The sequence below is a fragment of the Nicotiana tomentosiformis genome, chromosome 10 (assembly GCF_000390325.3).
Source record: "Nicotiana tomentosiformis chromosome 10, ASM39032v3, whole genome shotgun sequence".
NCBI classification, from domain to species: domain Eukaryota; kingdom Viridiplantae; phylum Streptophyta; class Magnoliopsida; order Solanales; family Solanaceae; genus Nicotiana; species Nicotiana tomentosiformis.
Window position 1 is genome coordinate 30,478,609 of NC_090821.1, and position 22,633 is coordinate 30,501,241.

At 40.0% G+C, this 22,633-nt stretch overlaps 1 long non-coding RNA gene across 1 annotated transcript in view; it reads left to right on the plus strand.

Annotated features, from left to right (window-relative positions):
- The first annotated feature begins 530 nt into the window (after positions 1-530).
- LOC117278371 (uncharacterized) overlaps positions 531-22,633 on the plus strand; it is a 75,671-nt gene continuing 53,568 nt past the window's right edge. Inside the window, exon 1 of the long non-coding RNA XR_011411616.1 lies at positions 531-993. This is a non-coding gene — a long non-coding RNA (uncharacterized lncRNA). The remainder of the gene's footprint in view (positions 994-22,633) is intronic.

Consider the following 22,633-nt stretch of genomic DNA (forward strand, 5'->3'; position numbering starts at 1 on the left):
ACTTGAAGTAGAAAATAAAGAGCAAAAAGCCTTAGAGGAGATCTTGAAAAATAGTCTCCAAAATAGTTTACAGCTTGAATCAAGAATTCTACATCTGCCAACCACTACATGCTTGTTGGCGATGCCGAAAAAAAATTGTAATTAGCATCAACCGACGTAATCAAAAACATCGTTGAAATTGACTCTAGTTCGGGGAAAAAAGGGGATGTCAAGATTCATGCAAAATTTCAATTTGAAGGCTTGATGTCTCATTCTAAGAATTTTTCGATATTGGAGCTATGTGGTTAAATGATATGTGAACCACATTAATCGATGAGGGAATGAGAAGATGAAAGGCAAGAGCCGTATATTTTGACATTCGGCTTTTTTATCAACTTACCACCTCATGTCGTTCGTGGTCACAAACTTGAGTCAAAGTTAAGTGCCTAATTCATATTCTCCAAGTGGAGAGAAAATTGGAAAAGTTGATTCGTGTCGTGCCGCAATGTTAAATTCGGCACTTGGTGGGAGGCAACCAATCGTTTTTAAATTTTTAATTCGTTTTTGAAATCTTCTTTTTATAATAGATTAGTATATTATTTTTGATTAATATGTAAAGTTTCACATTTTTTGGAGTTGATTTGGGCAGGTCGGGTGGTCCGGACAGTCCCAATCCAGAGCTACTAAATTTGCAGAAAACTGCAGCTTAGCGCGTTCGCGAGCAGAGTCACAAGTTCGCGAAGAACATGTAATTTCCCAAATTCTTCATGATCGCAAAGATAGAAGTACGATCACGTGTCTCTGGAAAATATTTTTGTTCTTTGCAAACACATGTATCAACCGTGATCGCGACCCACCTAGGTAAGTTCCCCAATGTTAAAGCACTGGAGATCAAAATCGAACCCACTTCTTCCAAAAATAGAAACGGTTCTTCCTAATCCTATAACCCCAAAATCATCTCAACATTCTCCTTTTGCTTCAATTCTATTGTAATATTCACTCATTACTCTCAAGGTATGTGGCTTTTTCTCTTATCTCTTAATTTCTTTTTTTTTTCTCCTTTGTTTGGTGTGAAATGGTCGAAGAGCAGCAATTTCTTGAGGTTTTAGGGCTTGAGTTTAATGTTTGATGTGGAAATCTTGTGTACTTTATATGTTTGCTTGCTGGGTGAGGTTGGTTGAATGATTGAGCATTAATTCTTAAAATGTTTGAGATAGATCCGAGCTTTAATTATGTGAAACTGCTATTAAAATCCAGTGCCTATCTTGTGCTTGATGAAATTTTTGAAAGAACTATTTCTAGGCGGGGAAGAAGAGTTTTGCGATGCCCTATTCTGTGATTGCGTAAGTCTAATTCAGCTGAGAATGAAAATCGCCCTTTGCAATCATGGTGCCCTTTCCGCGATCGCGTTGCTTTAGGTATGCTAAAAATAAAAATGTTCATCGTTATCGCAATGGTCAATTGTGCGAGCGCGATTCTTAAACCTCCGGGCAGCAAAATGGTAGCTCTGTCAATTTTGATCTGGAAGCTTTTTGATCCCTTTCTTTGGCCTAAACTCATCATAACATAGTTCTTTAAGTGTCTATACAAGTGTTTAAAATGATAACTCATTTTGTAGGTAGATTAAGCTTGAAAATGGCTTCGGCATCAAATGAAAATGTTCAAGAATATACCGACCAAGTTTTCCAAGAGGAGTACTTGGATCGGGACACATTCTCATCACTAAGATGTTCCCACCGCTATGACAAACAATTTTGTAGAAGCATTATAAAGGAAAAAGGTATTCTTTTGGCTGACCTTGAAGGTCAATGGCCTGCGTTCTATGAAAGGTTGGTGTTGAGTGGATGGATTTGCTTTGCTGAGGAACCAAAAAAAGCTAATCACGAAGTGACAAGGGTATTTTATGTGAATTCCTCAGAGACCGACTTCAAGAATGATTTGATTGTCACTGTCAGGGGCAAGGATGTCACGACCCAAACCGATGGGCCACGACAGGCACCCAGTATCTTACTCAATCGAGTACCAATATTACATGTCATTCTTTTCGTACTGTCATTGGCAAATGGGCCAAACGTGCCGTCATGGGATAACTAGAATAAACATAAGGGAATACTCAATATAAAACGACCCATTCTGATATAAAAACTTATACATTTGACATACAGGCCTATTAGGCCACAATGAGCACTCGTGCACTGAACATAGGCCTTACAATCTTTCGTATACATGACATCTTTCTACAAACCTCTAAGAATACATAATTATCATAAAGTTCAGGAGAGAGTCCCGCCATACCAATCAATATATATCTAAATGATACTGACCAAACAAGCAACTCCAGAGTAAATGGAGCGCACCAACATCTTCCGCTGAGCTGATAGCCTACTTGGAGGATTCTCGATCTGTCTATCGGGACTTGCTGGCATGAAACGTAGTGTCCCCAGGCAAAAGGGACGACAGTACAAATAATGTACCGAGTATGTAAGGAATAAAAATTAATAAGTAATAGACATGAGAGAAACATGGAGTAAAAGGCTCAACATGTAAGTCTGAAGAACTCTGTGAATCATTAATATTTACAATGTCATGCATATGCGTATAATGTCATACCATGCTTAGGTATATGCATTCATAACATCATCAAGCCTCTGAGGGCATCCCATCATATCATCTCGACCACTGTGGGCAAATCGTCAACGTATACCAGCTGATCAGGTGGTGGTGCATATATAACGCTGTAACCTTTTCCCATATACATATAATATACGCGTATATAACGACATCTTGTCATGGATTGGTATATGTATAAATGTATGAAATGCATAAGAATTACGTTAATAAGATTTCTCGGAATGTCATAAGACCATTATGCCTTTGATTAATATCATAAAGTAAACTTTATCCACTTATGTATTTTCTGAGTCCCATGAACAAACGATAGAATAATAAGACATATGGGGAATCAAGAACATAGGAACTTCTAGTATTTCTATGAATAGAGTCATTTATGGAAATTGTGCATTTGCTCATTTCCTTTGTATTGTATGGATCATGCCAAAAAAAAAAGAAGGGATAGCTTTAACATACCTGAACCAATTCTCTTGACAATCCCTTTAACACCCGTCGATTGCGATAACACGTAACGGCAGATTGAGGTAAGGAAAAATCCGTGTGTTATTCTTGAGAAAGATTATACCGTGCTCTCTTAGAATTACCTTTCACGCTGCTATTACGCAGTATAACCTCGTATGGAATTCTTGAAGCAAATTACGTTGCCATAAGCATTGTAAGGGATCATATAAATCTTTGAATTCCATATGTTACTTTATAGTCTTGTATGAATTTGATGAAGTACTCACGTTGCCATGCCAAAATTTGTATCATACTTGCTGAAGCTTTCTTTCCTCACTTTGTAGAGACATAAGCATTCCTTAAAGATGTGAGCGATTTCTTATCTCACTTTGTAAAAGATTCATATGAAATCTTGTTTGAGACTTTCACCAGTTGCTTAGCAACATAAGTGTCTTACTTACAAGATATATGAAAATCTCTTTTCTTAATATTTGTGGGCCCCACTTTAGGGGTGACTAAGTCACCAAAAAATCCTCCAAAATGTGCCACCTTACCATATACTTAAGAGTCACAAATGGGTTCTTTCTCCAATCTCATGGGCTGCCACGTTGGAGCCCTTACTCTTATTCAAATATTAACCCCATTTTCCTTAATCAACTTTGTTAATCCCCTATTAATTCAATAATTCTACATAATTAGAATTATTCCAAATTACTTAAAATACTACTCACTTTTAACACACTTCATACACTTTACTATCATAGTCATGTGGTACCTTGTATGGCACTAGTTCATAAATACCGGATATTGTTGCTTGGACCGTATTTTATCTCAAAATGTCAAACTTCAACGAAATTCATTTTCTTCGATTTTCTTACCCTCTTACCTTCACGAATTTACTCATCACTTGTTTGAAATAACATAATGCTTATATTCTCAAAAACATCTCATTCTTGAATTTACGTCGATTAACTTACGATGAAACTTTAACATACGAAAATACGGAATGTAACAAAGGAAGTTCGCTTTGATCCAGAATTGATAAATGCATACTACGATCTTTCCAATACTGATAAGAAAGTGTACAGGGAAAGAGTTAACGAGTTGGGCACACAATGGTTTGTGGATTATTTGGATGGCAGAAAGATGCCAAATTGGATAAAAATCACTCAAGGATCGAGTCTTCTGAGTTTACTGCCAAAGCCAAGACTTGGTTTTAAATTATATGTGCTTGAGTTATGCCTTCACATAATGAGATAGAAATTACACTTGAGAAGGCAAGGGTGGTTTGCGCAATCATAGAGGGCACACTAATGAATGTGGGGCAAATTACTGTTGATGAGACAGAAGAGGTTATTGCAGAGAGGACTAAAAGTTTCTTCTTCCCATCCTAAATCACTCATTTATGCTATGAGGCGGGGGAGGAGAAGAGACCTACAGAGAAAGAAAAGAATCCAGAGAAGCTCATTCATGCTGAGAAAAGGGAGCGGAGAATGCACAGAAGAAAAGAAAGATTGATGTAGCATCCCCCTCATTTACTATTTTTCCCGTATCTTTTTCTACTTATGTGACTTGTCGAGAGGTCTTGTTTTTGGTTTTGGAGTATTTTGGGACACTTAGTCCCTGAAACAGGAGCTTAAGCCTTATGATTGGTACCGTAGTCGGAACTGTATGAAGAAGACTCCGAAATGGAATTTTTGTCAATTTTGTTAGTTTCGTTGAGTGATTTTGGGGCTTAGGGGCGTGTCCGGATTGTGTTTTGGAGGTCCGTAGCTCATTTAGGCTTGAAATGGCGAGAGTCAAATTTTTAGAGTTTTGGGCCGGTAGTGAAATTTTTGATATCGGGGTCGGATTCTGATTCTGAAAGTTGGAGTAGGTACGTAATGTCGAATAGGACTTGTGTGCAAAATTTGGGGTCAATCGGACATGGTTTGGTTTGTTTCGGCATCGATCGTCAAACTTGGAAGTTTCAAGTTCTTTAGGTTTGAATCGGAGGATGATTTGTGATTTTAAAATTGTTTGATGTGGTTTAAAGGCTTGACTGAGGTCATATAGTGTTTTAGAATCGGTTGTTATGTTTGGTCGAGGTTCCGGGGGCCTCGGGTTAGTTTCGGGTGCTTAACGGGTGAAAGCTTGGACTTAGAAGAATTTCTGTCATGCTGGTTTCTGGTGTTTTCGTATCTGTGGTGGGGAGCCCGCAGGTGCGGCCCCACAGAAGCGAGGCTGGGATCGCATGTGCGCCTTTAGTCCTGGGAGTCAGTGGTCACAGATGCGATGAGTGAGCCGCAGGAACTGTTACACCCCATGTTTTTGTACGTGAAAGTACGCGATAAATAAATTGATGAAAGCTCGGAAATAAGATGTTACATTCCGTATTTTTGTACGTTAAAGTTTCGTCATAAGTTAATTGACGTAAGCTCGGGAATGAGATTATTTTGAGATTATAATATCACGCTATTTCAATCAAGCGATAAGTAAATTCGTGAAGGAGAGAGGGTAAGCGAATCTTAAAAAAATTAGTTTCGTCAAAGTTTGGCAATTTGGGATAAGATACGGTCCGAGCTATAATTCCCGATATTTCTAGACTAGTGCCATACAAGGTAACACATGATCATGATAGTGAGAGGTATAAGGTGTGCTAAAAGTGGATAATATTTTAAGTAATTTGAGATAATTCTTAATTATGTGGGTAATTGGTTAAGTATTAGTTAATGGGAGATTAACAAGTTAATCAAATGATTAGTGGATAATTAATTCAAATATTTGAATAAAGATTTACATCTCCCAACGTGGCAACACATCAAGCCAAATGGTGACTCTTAAAGTCACATAAAAGGTGGCACACTTGGAGGAATTTTTGTAGCTTAGTCATTAGTATGTGGACCCACACCATTTAAGGCATAAAATTTCTCTAATTCAAAGAGAGATCTCATATATCAAAGTGTTAGCTACGGTCTTCAACAAGAATTTAAATACAAATTTCCTTATCATCTTAGTAACGTGGGAAATTTAGCATCTTCAACAAATTCAACAAGATTTCATGGCAATTCAACATAATTTCTTAGCATCTTAAGCAACGTGAGATTTTGCAATTATAAGGGAGTACAGTACAATCTTTCTCAAGAATATCATACAGATTTTTCCCTACTCCGATCTTGCCGTCACATGTTTTGTCGCAATTAATGTGTGTTAGAGGAATTATCAAGAGACTCGACTCAGGTATATTAAGGCTCTCCCTTCTTTTCTTTTGGCATGATCCATACGATACAAACGAAACGAGCAAATGCTCTACTTTCATAAATGGCTCTATTCATAGAAATGCTAGAGATGCTTATGTTCTTGATTCCCCATGTGTCATATTATTCGATCATTTGTTCACGGTTCTCAAAAAATACAAAAGTCGATAAAGTTTACTTCATGATATTAATCAAAGGCATAATGGTCTTATGGCATTCCGAAAGGTTTTATTGACGTACTTCTCATGCATTGCATTCATTTATACATGTACATTGACCCATGACCAGATGGCGTTATATACTCGTATATATATGTATATATATGTATATGGGATATTGGAAAAGGTTACGGCGTTATATATGCACCACTACCTGATCAACTGGTATACGTTGATGATTTGCCCACAGTGGCCGAGATGATATGATGAGATGCCCTCATATGATTATGAATGCATATACCCATGCATGGTATGATATTTATATGCATATGCATGACATTATAATATTAAATGATTCATAGTGCTATTCAGATATACATGTTGAGTCTTTTACTCCATGATTCTCTCATGTCTATTGTTTACTGATTTTCATTCCTTACATACTCGGTACATTATTTGTACTGACGTCTCTTTTTCCTGGGGACGCTGCGTTTCATGCCCGCAGGTCCCGATAGATAGGTTCAGAGTCCTTCCAGTAGGCTATCAGCTCAGCGGAAGATGTTGCTGCGCTCCATTTGCTCCGGAGTTGCTTATTTGGTTAGTATGATTTACACATGTATTGGTTGGTATGTCGGGGCCCTGTCCCGGCCTTATGAAGTTTATGTACTCTTAGAGGCTTGTAGACATATGTTATGTATATGAAAGATTGTATGGCCTTGTCGGCCTATGTCCAGTGTATGAGTGATTATTTTGGCCTTATAGGCCCGTACTCATATGTATAAGTCAGTATATCAGGTTGGGTTGTTCTATGTCGGTCATTCCCTCATGTTTACTCTAGTTATTTCATGATGCCCCTTCTGGCCCACTTACCCATGATGATGTAACAAGAAAAATACGTTACGTTAGTACTCGGTTGAGTAAGGTACCGGGTGCCCGTCGCGGCCCATCAGTTTGGATCGTGACAAAAGTGGTATTAGAGCAGTTCTGTCCTAGGGAGTCTACAAGCCGTGTCTAGTAGAGTCTTGTTTATGGGTGTATCATGCACCACACTTGTAAGCATGAGGCTACAGGACATTTAGGATTGTCACTCTTTCTTCTTACTCTAGAACGTGTGGTAGAGCTCAATTTTAAGAACTCAATTTTCTAAACTCTATCTTATTCATAATACGACGATACCTACATCCAGAAAGACGGCTGGTAAGAGATATAGCTGTGGAAGTGTTGAGTTAGAGGAACTCGAGTTTGCATCATTCCTATGATGGGTAAATATAAGGTCTTCAGCGGATCATGTGCGTACTAAGACGTGTAAGCTTCTTAATAAGGAGACTTAAGGTAAGAATATCTATCCACCCTGATGGTGAAAGGCAATGAGAGATTCAGAAGATCGATACAAATTTCAACAAGTAAAAGAAGCAAGATGAAGAAGGGTATGAGGTACCCAGCTAGTGAAGATTATCATTATTTACCATTCATGAAGAGAAATATAATAGAGGTATGTTATATTTCAACAATAACAGAGGTATGTACAATTGGCCACACCCATCTCATTTATGCCCTATGGGGGCTAACAAAAGTAGTATAAGAGAAGGACGGATATCAGGATCCGGCTGGGGTTAAAGCGACCCAAAATGGTGGATAGCTTGTTTACGTTAGTTGACATTTCCAAAGGATATTGCAAATGTGCTAATAGATCTCCTTGTAAGACACCCATATGGTACACTCTAAAATAGTACAGCTAGATATGAGTACTACAAAGATAGGCACTGAAAGCCTGGAAGAGATAAATATTACCTTAGTGTGGCTCACGTCCCTAGTAGAGCGAGAACGTTAAGCAACCCGAAGAGCCACTGGATGGAGCAAAGGGGAGCTAAAAGCAAAAGAATGAATGTCTCGTTGAAATTTTCAGAATAAAGTGATAGACATAAATGTTAGCAAAAAATAAGAAGAGAGTCAATGAAGCATTATGAGTAAGATATGATACACAGATGACAACGGTAGATTAAAAAAAATGACAGTATTACAGAGTCTATAATCAAGTGAAGGAAAAAACGAGAGGTGACAGGCCTTGAGATAACAAAAGAATATAGGCCATAAAGTCATGTCCTCATTTTGAAAAATAAGCTCGTGACTCTAACGTGATTACCAAAAGGAAAAGTTTGACCCTAGAGTAATAGAAGTAAGTATGGACTGGTGAATAAGGAAGGTAAACTAAACATGAATTAGGGATTGAGTGATTTGATAATGATCGACATCATGAGAATTTCAGATTTCATTCCAGCAATAACAGAGTAGATAACAGAAATTCAGAGAATGGTTGTCACTATGCGGTCTGCATAACTGTTTTGCGGTCGCATAATGCACCGCAGAACAGTTATACGGTCGCATAGTCGACAGCATAATTGCCTCCAGACTGACCCTCTCCTGCCTCACTTCTGCGGTCATTATGCGGCCCGCAGAGTGACTTTATGGTCGCAAAATGGACCGTAGAAACGCACTTTTCTGCCAAATATTTTCCTTTACTTTCCGGTGCATTGTTCAACCCAAGAAGAATTTCTATAATACTCAACACGTAAAGCCAATTTAGCACCACAAAACATTAATTTTTTTTTTTTGCAAAATTTTACGGGGCCTTATATTCTCCCCCACTTAGGATCATTCGTCCACGAATGAGGGTCAAAAATTTGTTATTAGCATCTTATGCATCTCAGTTTTCATACCACACACCGGAAGCCCCAAATTTGGCTAACTCCCTAAATTTTCAAAAGTTTCTCCAAAGTTTTCCTTGTAACTAGGCCTATCCACCTGTCAGAGAGCCCTAGAATCACATCCTAACATATATACATAATTCAATGACGTAACATAATATAAAACAACACCAACTGTGGCCTCACAAGCAATATATTTCCAGAAAGGAACACCTTTAACGCCAATTGTTCAGATGATACAAAATTCATAGAAAGTAAGTCTTATAATTTTCCTAAATCACAATTTATAAATACATGGTCATTCAAACAAATAAGGATACTTTTTCTTCATTTCTTCCTCGGCCTCCCAAATAGCCTCTTCAACTTGTTGGTTCAGCCATAACACTTTCATGGATGTAATTTCCTTGTGTCTCAACTTTTGGACTTGCCGATCAATAATATAAACTGGAATCTCTTCATAAGTCAATTCCTCATTAACCTCAATAGTCTCAACCAGAACAATGAGTGTCGGATCTCCAACTACTTTCTTCAACACACACATGAAACACCGGGTGTACTAATGACATCTCAGGTAGTAACTCAAGCTTGTACGCCACCTCACCGATCCTCTGAATGATTTTGTATGGTCCGACATACCTCAAACTCAATTTTCCTTTCTTACCAAATCGCATTACCCCTTTCATGGGGGGAACTTTCAAGAATACCCAATCATCTTCTTTGACCTCCAAATCCCTACGACGAGCATCCGAATAGGATTTCTGACGACTTTGAGCAGTCTTTAACCGCTTCTTAATGATTTTATCTTTTTTCATAGCCTGATGCACGAGGTCTGGCCCTATCAACTCTGCTTCCCCAATTTCAAATCGCCCAATGTGAGATCTACATCTCCCACCATATAAATCCTTAAACGGTGCCATCTGAATACTAGCATGATAGCTATTGTTGTATGAAAATTCTATGAGTGATAAATGATCATCCCGGCTACCTTTGAAGTCTAGAACACAAGGGCGCAACATATCCTCAAGCGTTTGAATAGTCCGCTCTGCCTGCCTGTCAGTCTGCGGGTGAAAGGTTGTACTAAGATTCACCTGAGTACCCAAACCTTGCTGAAATTTCTTCCAAAAATTAGCATTTAATTGTGCTCCCCGATCAGAAATGATGGAAACTGGGGTGCCATGCAACCTGACTATTTCTTTGATATACAACTGAGCATACTGCTCTGTTGTGTCGGTAGACTTAACCTACAAAAAAGGTGCTGATTTCGCGAGTCGATCCACAATCACCCAAATTGAGTCAAACTTGCGCAGAGTGTGCGGTAATCCTACCACAAAGTCCATATTGATCATTTCCCATTTCCATATTGGAATTTCTATATTCTGTGCCAACCCATCGGGCCTTTGGTGTTCGGCTTTCACTTGCTGACAATTCGGACATCTTGCCACAAAGTCCGCTACATTCCTCTTCATATCATTCCACCATTATACGTCCTTAATATCATGATATATTTTTGTAGAACTTGGGTGCACGGAATACCTAGAAGTGTGAGCTTCAGTCAAAATTCTTTCACGGAGACCATCCATATTTGGAACACATAGTCGCCCTTTGTACCTTAGTGTACCATCATCCATGCCAAGAGCAAAGTCCATGATCATATGTTTATGAATCCCCTCTTTCAATTGCACCAATAATGGATCGTTGTATTGCTTCTCTTTGACTTCCACAACAAGCGATGATTCAGCCCTATTTCGCATAATTACCCTCATTCACTAGAGTCCGCAAGACGAACTCCCAAACTAGCCAATCGGTGAACTTCCTTGGCCAATGGCCATTGATATGCCTCCAAGTGTGCTAAGCTACCCATAGATTTTCAGCTAAGAGCATCCGCCACAACATTATCCTTCCCCGGATGGTATAAAATATCAACGTCATAATCCTTGAGTAAGTCAAGCCACCTTCTCTGCCTCAAATTCAAATCCTTCTGTTTGAAAATAGATTGAAGGCTCTTATGGTCCGTGAATATATCCACATGGACCCCATATAAATAATGACGCCAAATTTTCATTGCAAATACCACCACCGCAAGTTCTAAATCATGTGTTGGATAGTTCTTTCCATGATTCTTTAGTTGCCTAGAAGCATAAGCTATCAACCTACCCGTGTTGCATTAATACACACCCAAGCCTGATTCTTGAAGCATCACATTATACCACAAATCCATCTATACCCTCTAGTAGAGTCAACACCGGTGTCGTAATCAATCTTGCTTTCAATTCTTGGAAACTCTTTTCACAAGCATCTGGCCATTGGAACTTAATTGCCTTCTGCGTCAATTTAGTCAATGGGGAGGTAAGAATAGAAAAACCCTCCACAAACTTTCTGTAATATCCAGCTAAGCCTAAGAAACTGTGAATCTCTGTTAGAGTTATAGGCCTCGGCCAATTCTTCACAGCTGGAATTATCTGAGGATCAACCTAGAGACTACATGACCCAAGAATATAACCGATTCAAGCCAAAATTTACACTTTGAAAACTTTGCATATAACTAGTGCTGATGTAGGGTTTGCAGAACTATCCTGAGTTGATCGGCATGGTCTTCTCGACTTCGTGAATATACAAGAATATCGTCAATAAACACTATCACAAAAGAGTCGAGGAATGGCTTAAAAACTCGATTCATAAGATCCATGAAAGCTGCTGGGGTATTTGTTAGCCCAAAAGACATTACCAAAAATTCAAAGTGCCCATATCGGGTTTTGAAAGTTGTTTTCGGAATATCCCACTCCCTAATCTTCAATTGGTGATACCTGGATCGTAAATCAATTTTGGAGAAGTACCTAGCACCTTGCAGTTGGTCAAACAACTCATTTATCCTTGCTAGTGGATACTTATTCTTGATTGTTACCTTATTAAGCTGCCGATAGTCAATACACATTCTCAGTGACCCATCTTTCTTTCTTACAAAAAGGAGAGGTGCGCCCCAAGACGACACACTTGGCCGGATAAAAGCCTTTTCTAACAAATCTCTCAATTGTTCCTTTAGCTCCTTCAATTCTGCTGGTGCCATCATGTAGGATGGAATATATATAGGATGCATGTCTGGCATCACATCAATACCAAAATCAATCTCCCTGTCTGGTGGGATCCCATGGAGTTCATCCGAAAAGATTCCCAGAAATTCATTCACAACAGGCACGGACTCAAGTGCAGGTGCCTCAGCATCTGTGTCCGTAACCGGGACCAAATGGTAAATACATCCATTGTTGATCATTTTCATGGCCTTAAGGTAAGAAATAAACCTACCCTTCGGCACTACATCATCACCCTTCCACTCAATTACTGGCTCGTTTGGAAATTCGCACCTAACAATCCTGGTTCGGCAATCAAGCTTGGAAAAACAAGAATAAAGCCAATACAACCCCATTATCACATCAAAATCGACCATTCTCAATTCAGGCCAAAATAGACTCGCGAACCGGCGTAGATACAGAGAACGGCTCATAAAGATGTTCTGGTTCTATCCCAAATTCCATAGCAACATAAGGTGTGACATATGACAAAGTGGAACCAGGATCAATAAAAGCATATATATCATGAGATTGGACAATCAATATACTTGTGACAACATCTGGATAAGCCTCTGAGTTCTGGGGACCCTCATGGCATAGAAACGACTGGATCCTCCAGAACTCTATGCTGCACCCCTAGCTGCACCATGCCCTAGGGGTGTTGGAGTGCCTCGAGCTGGAAGAGGTGTTACGGATGCAGTAGTTGTAGAACTAGTTGGCTGTGCCATGCCCCTGCCCGCACCCTGGCGGGACGAATGATAACCCCTCTGAATGTGACCCCTCAATCCGCATCCGTAGCATATTGGTAAGTCCATGTAGCATATTCCTAGGTGCATCTTTCCATACCTAGAACATGGGGGTCTCCTATGCTGCTGGAATCTACCACCATGACGACCCTGCTGATTTGAGCCCCTATTGCCCTGACTAGGCCTGAAACAACTCCACTGCTGCTGCTGACTGGGCCCTGATGGTGGTGCACTAGCTGAAAACTAAGCAAAAGACTATGATGGCCCTGACGACCCTCCTCTGAAGGCTGACTTGCCACCACCAGAAGAACCACAAAAGTTTCCCGTAGACTGGGCCTTATTACTACCCTCTTGTTCCATTGTGTTCCTTAATTTGCGGGTCTCTATGGCTTGAGCGAATGCCACCATCTTTCCATAGTTCATATCATAATTCAAGGCAGTTGTAGCGGCCTCATTAATTACCAAGGGACTAAGTCCCTGAACAAAGCGGCGCACTCTAGCCTCCATAGTGGGCAACATGTAAATAGAATACTTAGACATGTACACAAATCTCATATGGTAATCCCACACACTCAGGCTACCTTGCCTCAAGTTCTCAAAATCAGCAGCATGGTCTGCCTTAGTCTCGGCAGGCAAAAAATGATCAATGAAGGTATCGGCAAACTCACCCCACCTCGCCGGAGGGCTCCCTTCTTCACGGGACTCCTCCCAAAGATCAAACCAAGAATATGCCACCTCTTCCAGGCGGTAGGAGGCCAATTCCACTGCCTCTGTCTTAGCAGCACACATAACTCGGAGAGTCTTGTGCATCTCATCAATGAAGTCTTAGGGATCCTCCTCTGGGGTTAGTACCTGTGAACACTGGAGGATCCAACTAGAGAAACCTGTTCACCCTGGAACTAGTAGAATCCCATGGCAGACTGGAAGCAGTGGGTGCAACATTTGATTTTGGGGCCTCGGATGCCACTATCTAAGCCAACATCTGTATGGCTCCGCTAAGATCAACATCAGAAACACCAGAATTGGAAGTTGGAACTGGAGGTGGAACTGGAATATCAGTTGGAGGAACCGTTGCACCCTCAGTAGGTGTAGGGACAGGTGCGGTCTGATCAGTTGTAGTAGAGTCAGGCAGTGTAGTAACTGGAGCAATATTCTCACTCCTTGGGTGCTCACCCGCATCATCCATTATAGGATCAACTGCCACTCCTGGGGTGACATTGGCTCTTTGGCCAGTTCTTGCCTTCTTCTTAGGTGCCATGTACTGCAAATTACAGCAACTCAGGAGTTAAAGGAGGAACAATCTTACAACCAGCTTTATCGCACGATCGAGAACATGAAAGAGGAGTATTATTCCTAAATGTCCTTGTAGCCTCCAACTTATAGATGTGGTCGACAACACACCGATAAGAAGGACTATACTAGACACGGCTCCGAGACATCCTATGACATTTTAAAACCATAGGCTCTGATACCAAGTTTGTCACGCCCCAAAAATCGAGGAGCGCGACCGGCGCTCAACCGAGTGAACCCGGCCGAGTAAGCCTGTTTGATTTTCTTCTACCCAACTCATCCATGAAAGGAGATAATACATATTTTCATTAATTAGACAAAAACATGATCATGCCTACAATACCAATTCATTACCAATAGTTTTCATCATTTTTAAAATCTCAATTCCACACATTTTTCATAATCTGAAGTAGAAAGAGTAATTCAAATACAACATAACGAGTTTGACTTCCCAGCACCAATATACAACCCACACTATGTCTACGGAGTCTCTATAGATAAAGAAGAGTACTATGATAATGTCGGTAACAAGGCCCCGACTATACCTCAACCATAATACATAAAGAACAAAAGATACATGGCCCCGGGATGAAGTGGGGCTCACCAAGTCAGCTGGGAAGAAGGTGTACTGCTATCACTGATCAATATCTCTTGCTATGGAACCACCTGCATCCATTTAAAGATGCAGCGCCCCCGGCAAAAGGGATGTTAGTACCGTCGAATAGCACTAGTATGTATAACTAAACACCCTCTCAATAGAAAAAATAATACAAACAAGAATATCATAATATCAATGAAAGCCTTAATCAACATCAACCTCAATTTAGGATCAAGAGAGTGTTCAAATTAATTTACATATCTCACGTTGGGAGATTTCTAGTGTCGATATTCCATTATTCACAATAACATTATTCACAATACCAATATTTACAAAACCAGTACCGCCATACTCTCAGCACGGAATCCGATCACGACCTGATCGGCTAGGCCATCTCATTAGAGACATCAACCACAATTACTCTCAATATCAATACCACCGTCTTTAACATGGAGTCCGATCAGGACCCGATCGGCTAGGCTATCCATTAGGGATATCGACCACAATCACAATTTCAAATACAATTTCCCGCACAATCACCACCATGTGTGCGGCATGGTGTCCGATCACGACCCGATCGGCTAGGCTGTCTTATTCGAGACATCAACCTTTTTGTATCAATCATCGCATTTTGTATTACTTTCACATCTTTTCATTTCATTGTCACTAATGGCCATAATTATAAGATCATTCTTGGTACATTGGCCATATCTAGTACTTCATGCTCACCCCTTTCAATTTCAAATTTCATCATCATCATCAACAACAAATACAATTCAAATCAAGGTCTGTGGTACACATGTGAGCAATTTAGAGTCTAAGGCACATAGAGATATTTCACAAAATTTGGTATAATAGCCTTCGTTTGAACTTGACTTGAAGTCGAAACATTATTAATGCACAACCCATACTTTTAACACATCCTCAATTGATAACATAACATGAATAAAGCATTTGGGGTACTTGTTGAACATATATCTTTCAACCCAATCTTACTCGGAATAGCCAAATTTTATAATGAACCACTCGGGACTTACATAATTCACATGAATATCGTGGAATCCAATTCTAAGAGAAGAGTTTAGCCAACATACCTCAATTAAGCTTTCTTAAACTCTAAAATATTCCGGAATTCTTAGCAACTTCAATCTATTGTAGAAATATAACAAATTGAATCAAAATTAGGAAGATGATTATGGTTCTAGCTCATTTGAGCATTTTATCAAACACTAGATGTGCATTAAGGTTTCGAGGTCCTTTTATGGAGGATTCCATTATCCCACAACCCAATCTTTACCTTTCTTAGCTCAACAATCTTCCTACACCCTTTTATAATACATGCATGTAGAACAATATCTTATACCCAAAAATTATCTTGTTAATTACCCATTTTCAGAAAATTTCAAAATTAGGGGTTAGGGTGTAGAATCTTACCTCTAGGATGAAGACTTAGTGAGTTTCCCTTCTTAATCTTCCAAAACTTGTGCAAGAATTGAAGAACAATTATTGAAGAATACCTTCTCACTCCGGGGCACTCTCTCTCACTCTAAAATATCAGATTATAACTCAAAAATAGCCCAAAGAGTGTATTTAACGAAATTGGGTCGGGTTTTAAAAACCCAAAAATGAAGCCCCGGAACAGGTTCTGCGATCGCATAATCAATATGCGGATTGCATATCGGTCGCATAATTATAGATCAAAAAAACCAAAAATCTGCCCGTGTCTGCGGTCCGCATAACTGTTTTGCGGTCACATAATGCACTGGAGAATAGTTATGCGGTCGCATAATCGACCACATAATTTCTTCCAGACTGACCCTCTCCTGCCTCACTTCTGCATCCCGCAGAGTGATTCTGCGGTTGCATAATGGACAGCAGAAATGCACTTTTTTGCCAAAATTTTTCCTTTACTTTCCCATGCATTGTTCAACCCAAGAAGAATTTCTATAATACTCAACACGTAAGGCCAATTTGGCACCACGAAATATTTTTTTTTTTTGCAAAATTTTACGGGGCCTTACAGTAGTGGGAGTTTGTGCTCCTCCCCCAGCCTGAGAGACGGCTGATGCCACAGGAAATGCACCGGCCTGGGCCAAACTCTCCATAAGGCCCACCAAATGGACTAGAGCATCCTGAAGCACTGGGGTGGCGATGAACCCTTCCGGGACCTGAGCTGGTCCAACAAGTACAGTCTGAGCTGGAAGCCTCATCAAAATCTACATGAGGCTCCACTGCTGGTGCTGCTGCTCGAGCTCTAGGCTGAGCTCTACCTCTGCCTCGGCCTTTGGCGCGACCTCATCCTCGTCCTATGCCCCTAGTAGGAGCTGCCACTGTGGGCTCCAGCTGTTATCCAGCTGGAGATATTGCACGTGTTCTTGTCATCTGCGAGAGGACAAGAATAGAAGAGTTCAATCAGCAATGATAGAATAAAACCGCACGACAGAGAAAAATAGAAGTGAAATTTTTTCCTAAACTTCATAGCCTCTTGAAGATAAGTACAGACATCTCCATACCGATCCTTCAGACTCTACTAAGCCTGCTCATGGCTTGTGAGACCTAGGCAACCTAGTGCTCTAATACAAACTTGTCACGACCCGGAATTCTCACTTTCTAGACCATGATGGCGTCTAACATTTCACTTGCTAGGCAATCCAACGTTAGAGGATCCTTAAGCTAATTTTTAATCAATTCAAATAAGTAAAACCAGTTAAACCGAAATGGAACCAATACGGAATGCGAAATATCATAAAAACCCATAATATTTAAGTACAACCCGGATCTGGAATCACAAGTTCACGAGCATCTAGAGTTTCTATACACAAAAATTGAATTAAATACAATTGTCTTGAATGAAAAGAACAGTAAGTAGGGGAAATGGAAGGGGACTTCATGGTCTGCCTGTAACACCCCGGAAAATTTTGAAGTACTTAAGCTCTATTAAGAAAGTTGATATGCGCTAATTGTATTATTTTGTGTGTAGACAAGGACTATTATATGAATGATATCAATTGATCATAGTAATATATGTATGAGGTTCATTAAGAATGGTTTATGGTCTAAGAAGAGCCCTAAGGCTAAGTCAAGTCAAAAATTATATGATGGGATAAAGTTTCAAGTGAGTTCGCAGAAGACCTAACTTCAAATGAGCATAACTCTCAACATATGAAGAGTTATATGGTTTATAACCTATCAAATGAAAGCTCTTTGAGTCTAGTTTCCAACGCATCAAACCGTTTGTCATGTGGATATGTATATAAAAAGTAATGGCCATTGTACTGGACCTATCTCATATGCGCACCCAAATCCGCGACCGCGCATATTTGAGAGTTTCTGCCTCAAGTGCGTGGCCGCTTGCCTATATGTGCGGCCACGCACCTAAGAACCCATTAAATAACCCCAGTACCAGGTAGAGAGAGGGATTAATTCATTTCTTGAGCTAAAACCTTATATTTTAGTGAGAAGTGAGAGTGTTCTAGATAGAAGAAGTAGATGACGTGTTTTGTTCATCAAGATCTTGTTCAAGCCTTGAAATCCAACAAGGAAATCTCACAAGATCTTCTTTCAAGAGGTAAGATTCAAACTCCTAGTCTTCAATTTCTAGTTTGGGGTAAAAGATGGGTGATTGGGAGTATGATTCTTGGGTGTAAGAGTATTAATTATACATGCTTGTACCAATAAGGTGTATGGGAAGATTGTTGAGCTAAAATAAGTAAAGATTGGGTTGAGGAGTGAAGAAAATATTGTAGAAGAACCTTATTGTTGAGGTATGTTGGCTAAACTTCTTTCCTAGAATTGAATTCCATAATGTTCTTGTAAGTCCCGAGTTATTCTTTATAAACCAACTATTCCGAATAAGCTTTGTGTTGAAAGGTATATGTTCAAAATGTGTTCTGGATGCTCTTATCATGTGATGTTATCCTTCGGGAATGTGTTCAAATCATGAATTGGGTATAAAAATGTTATGACTCCAAGTAGTGTTTCATGTGAAGGCTATTATGCCAAATTGTGTAAGAAGTCTCAATGTGCATAAGACTTTTAATTGCTCATAGGTGTACTAAAAGTCGTGATTAGGGATTCCTTGTTGTTGGTAATCTATATAGATGCTTGAAAGTGAAAGTAGTGAGTTGAAAGTGTGAAGTAGTGAGTTGAGGATATAAAGTGTGAAGTAGTGAGTTGGGGATATAAAGTGTGAACACCGTGCCAAGAATGAAAGTTATACTTGTGGCCATTAGCGCCGATGAAATCAAATGATGTGTGAAATATTATGAAATGAGCCTTGATTCAACTATTCCGAATTGACTCCGAAAATAGAATTATCCAAAAGCTTATGTACTCAAGTCATATCCAAAGGTGGTTTTTCTAACTAATGATATGCTTGGTAGGTATTTCTAATATGTTTTGAGTTCTTATATATTCATGAGTTGAAATTGTGTATTGCCTTTTTGGGGAAAAGTATTTCAGGAGTATTCTATATGATGATTTTTATGATGATAATCCTTGAAAGTAATGAAATAAAAGTGTGGAATATGATATACGGCCACAGTGCCATGAATGAAGAATAATAGGTATGGCCAAGGGATCCACTGAAATAATGATGTGTAAGTAGTTGAAAGAAATTGTGAAGTGATATATGGTATGAAAGGTTATGAGATGAACATATTTATACTTTTGTTTCCAATGTGTTATAAGCTCCTACGACCTCATGAGGAAAGTCTATGGTTTTCCTAAATATTTTAAATGTTCTTGATGTCATATGATCACTCATGGCAAGTACAAGTAAGTGATGGTATGAATATGAAGTGTGGCTGTTTTCCTAAATGAGAATTATGAGGTGTTGTATGTCCCAATGGTTTCAACTATAGTTGTATGCTTTTGAAATAATGTACGTAAATGACTTAGATGTTAAGCCCCCAAGAATCATGAACTTAGCTAATGACCTTAAGATGATAAGAGAGTATATAATGTAGTGGAAGAGGGTTGTCCTATGCTAAGAGACGATAAACCTTATGGATATAGTATTTGGTCCATGCGTCATTGTAATCGACTTATTGATTTACCAAGCAAGTTCTAATGTAATGAGTTGTGTTTCTCCATGATGAGCATGAACATGAAGTATTCAAATGATATGAGAAATTACGACCGTAAATGTAATGACAAACTATGTTGACCGCCCGCTTTGTGTTGAGATTGTGGCATTGTGATACACCTCCACCAGCATATATTGGGGTGAGGCAGTAGGGCTGCTTTGTGTTGACATTGTGGTATTGTCATACACCTCCACCTGCATATATTGAGGTGAGGCGGTAGGGCCGCTTTGTGTTGGGATTGTGGTATTGTGATACACCTCCACCCGCATATATTGGGGTGAGGCAGTAGGGCCGCTTTATATTGGGATTGTGGCATTGTGATACACCTCCACCCGCATATATTGGGGTGAGGCGGTAGGGCCTCTTTGTGTTGGGATTGTGGTAATGTGATACACCTCCACCCGCGTATATTGAGGTAAGGCGGTAGGGCCGTTTTCTGTTGGGATTGTAGTATTGTGATACACCTCCACCCACATATATTGGGGTGAGGCGGTAGGGCCGCTTTGTACTGGGATTGTGGTATTGTGATACACCTCCACCCGCATTTATTGGGGTGAGGCGGTAGGGCCACTTTGTGTTGGGATTGTGGTATTGTGATACACCTCCACCCGCATACATTGGGTTGAGGTGGTAGGGCCGCTTTGTGTTGGGATTGTGGTACTATGATACACCTCCACCAACATACATTGAGGTGAGGCGTTAGGGCCGCTTTATGTTGGGATTGTGGCATTGTGATACACCTCACACCCGCATATATTGGGGTGAGGCGGTAGGGCCACTTTGTGTTGGGATTGTGGTATTGTGATACACCTCCACCCGCATACATTGGGGTTAGGCGGTAGGGCCGCTTTGTATTGGGATTGTGGTACTGTGATACACATCCAACCACGTATATTGGGGTGATGCAGTAGGGTTGCTTTATGTTGGGATTGTGGTATTATGATACACCTCCACCCGCATATATTTAGATGAGGCGATAGGGTTGCTTTGTTTTGGGATTGTGGTACTGTAATACACCTCCACCGCATACATTGGGGTGAGGCGGTAGGGCCACAGATAACAACACGATAGGGATCCAAGAATTACAAAAGAAAATCAAGAAACGTGCGGAAGCTAAAAGAAAATAAAGAAACAAAAAAATAACGGAAAATTAAAGATAGATTGAATTCAAAAAAGAGTTTCTTGAATTCAAGAAGTCTATTCTTGAAGTTGAATCCTAACAACAACAATTAGCTAACAAAGAACTAATCGCCTTTGGTAGTGAATTAAAAACAAGAGATAGATTGTGAAACCCGACCCTTTAGAATAACAAGAACAACAATAAGCCTAAATTTATCACCTTTCTTGAATACCCAGAAGTGATCTAAGATTTTGAAAGAGTTTAATCTTACCACCTTAAGTTGAGTATTAAAGGTTGAAGAATAAATCCAAGAGTAGCCACACACAAGAGTGCAAGAAAAATCTCATAATTTTTATTGATATTGTCTATAATAATCTAAAATCTAAAAACAAAGAAGATACCCTTTATACAGAGAGAGGGTCACGAAATTCCTACCTAAAAACAAGGAAATAAAGTCCTAAACTACTTTGGACAACAATTCCAAATACCTTAGGAAAAGGAAAAACACTAGGAAACAAAAACCAAGTCAATCTTGGAAAGTAACTCCAAAAATCTTAGGAAAAGGAAAATATAACCTTAACTACCTAGGAAAGCAATAAATCTAGTACCAAAATATATGGAAATAAGTTAAAACCAATCTTGGATAGAATCTTGAAAGTCGCAAACCAATCATGGATAGGAGTGTATCAACATACCACATTCCCTACACAAAGCGGCCTTACCACCTCACCCCAATATATGCGGGTGGAGGTGTATCACAATACCAAAATCCCTACACAAAGCGACCCAATCACCTTACACTAATATATGCGGGTGGGGAGGTGTATCACAAAAACCACAATCCCTACACAAAGCGGCCCTATCGCCTCACCCCAATATATGCGGGTGGAGGTGTATCACAATACCACAATTCCTACACAAAGCGACCCTATCGCCTTACACCAATATATGCGGGTGGAGGTGTATCACAATACCACAATCCCTACACAAAGCGGCCTTACTGCCTCACCACAATATATGCGGGTGGAGGTGTATCACCATACCACAATCCCTACAAAAAGCGGCCCTACCACCTTACCCCAATATATGAGGTTGGAGGTGTATCACAATACCACAATCCCTACACATAGCGGCCCTACCGCCTCACCACAATATATGCGGGTGGAGGTGTATCACCATACCACAATCCCTACACAAAGCGGCCTAACTGCCTCACCCCAATATATGCGGGTGGAGGTGTATCACAATATCAAACTCCCTACACAAAGCGGCCCTATCGCCTTACACCAATATATGCCGGTGGAGGTGTAACACAATACCACAATTCCAACACAAAGCGGCCATACCGCCTCACCCCAATATATGCGGGTAAAGGTGTATCACAATACCACAATCCCTGCACAAAGCGGCCCTGCTTCCTCACCCCAATATATGAAGGTGGAGGTGTATCTCAATATCACAATCCCTATACAAAGCGGCCCTACAGCCTCACCCCAATATATACGGGTGGAGCTGTATCACAATACCACAATTCCTACACAAAGCGGCCCTACCACCTCACCCCAATATATGTGTGT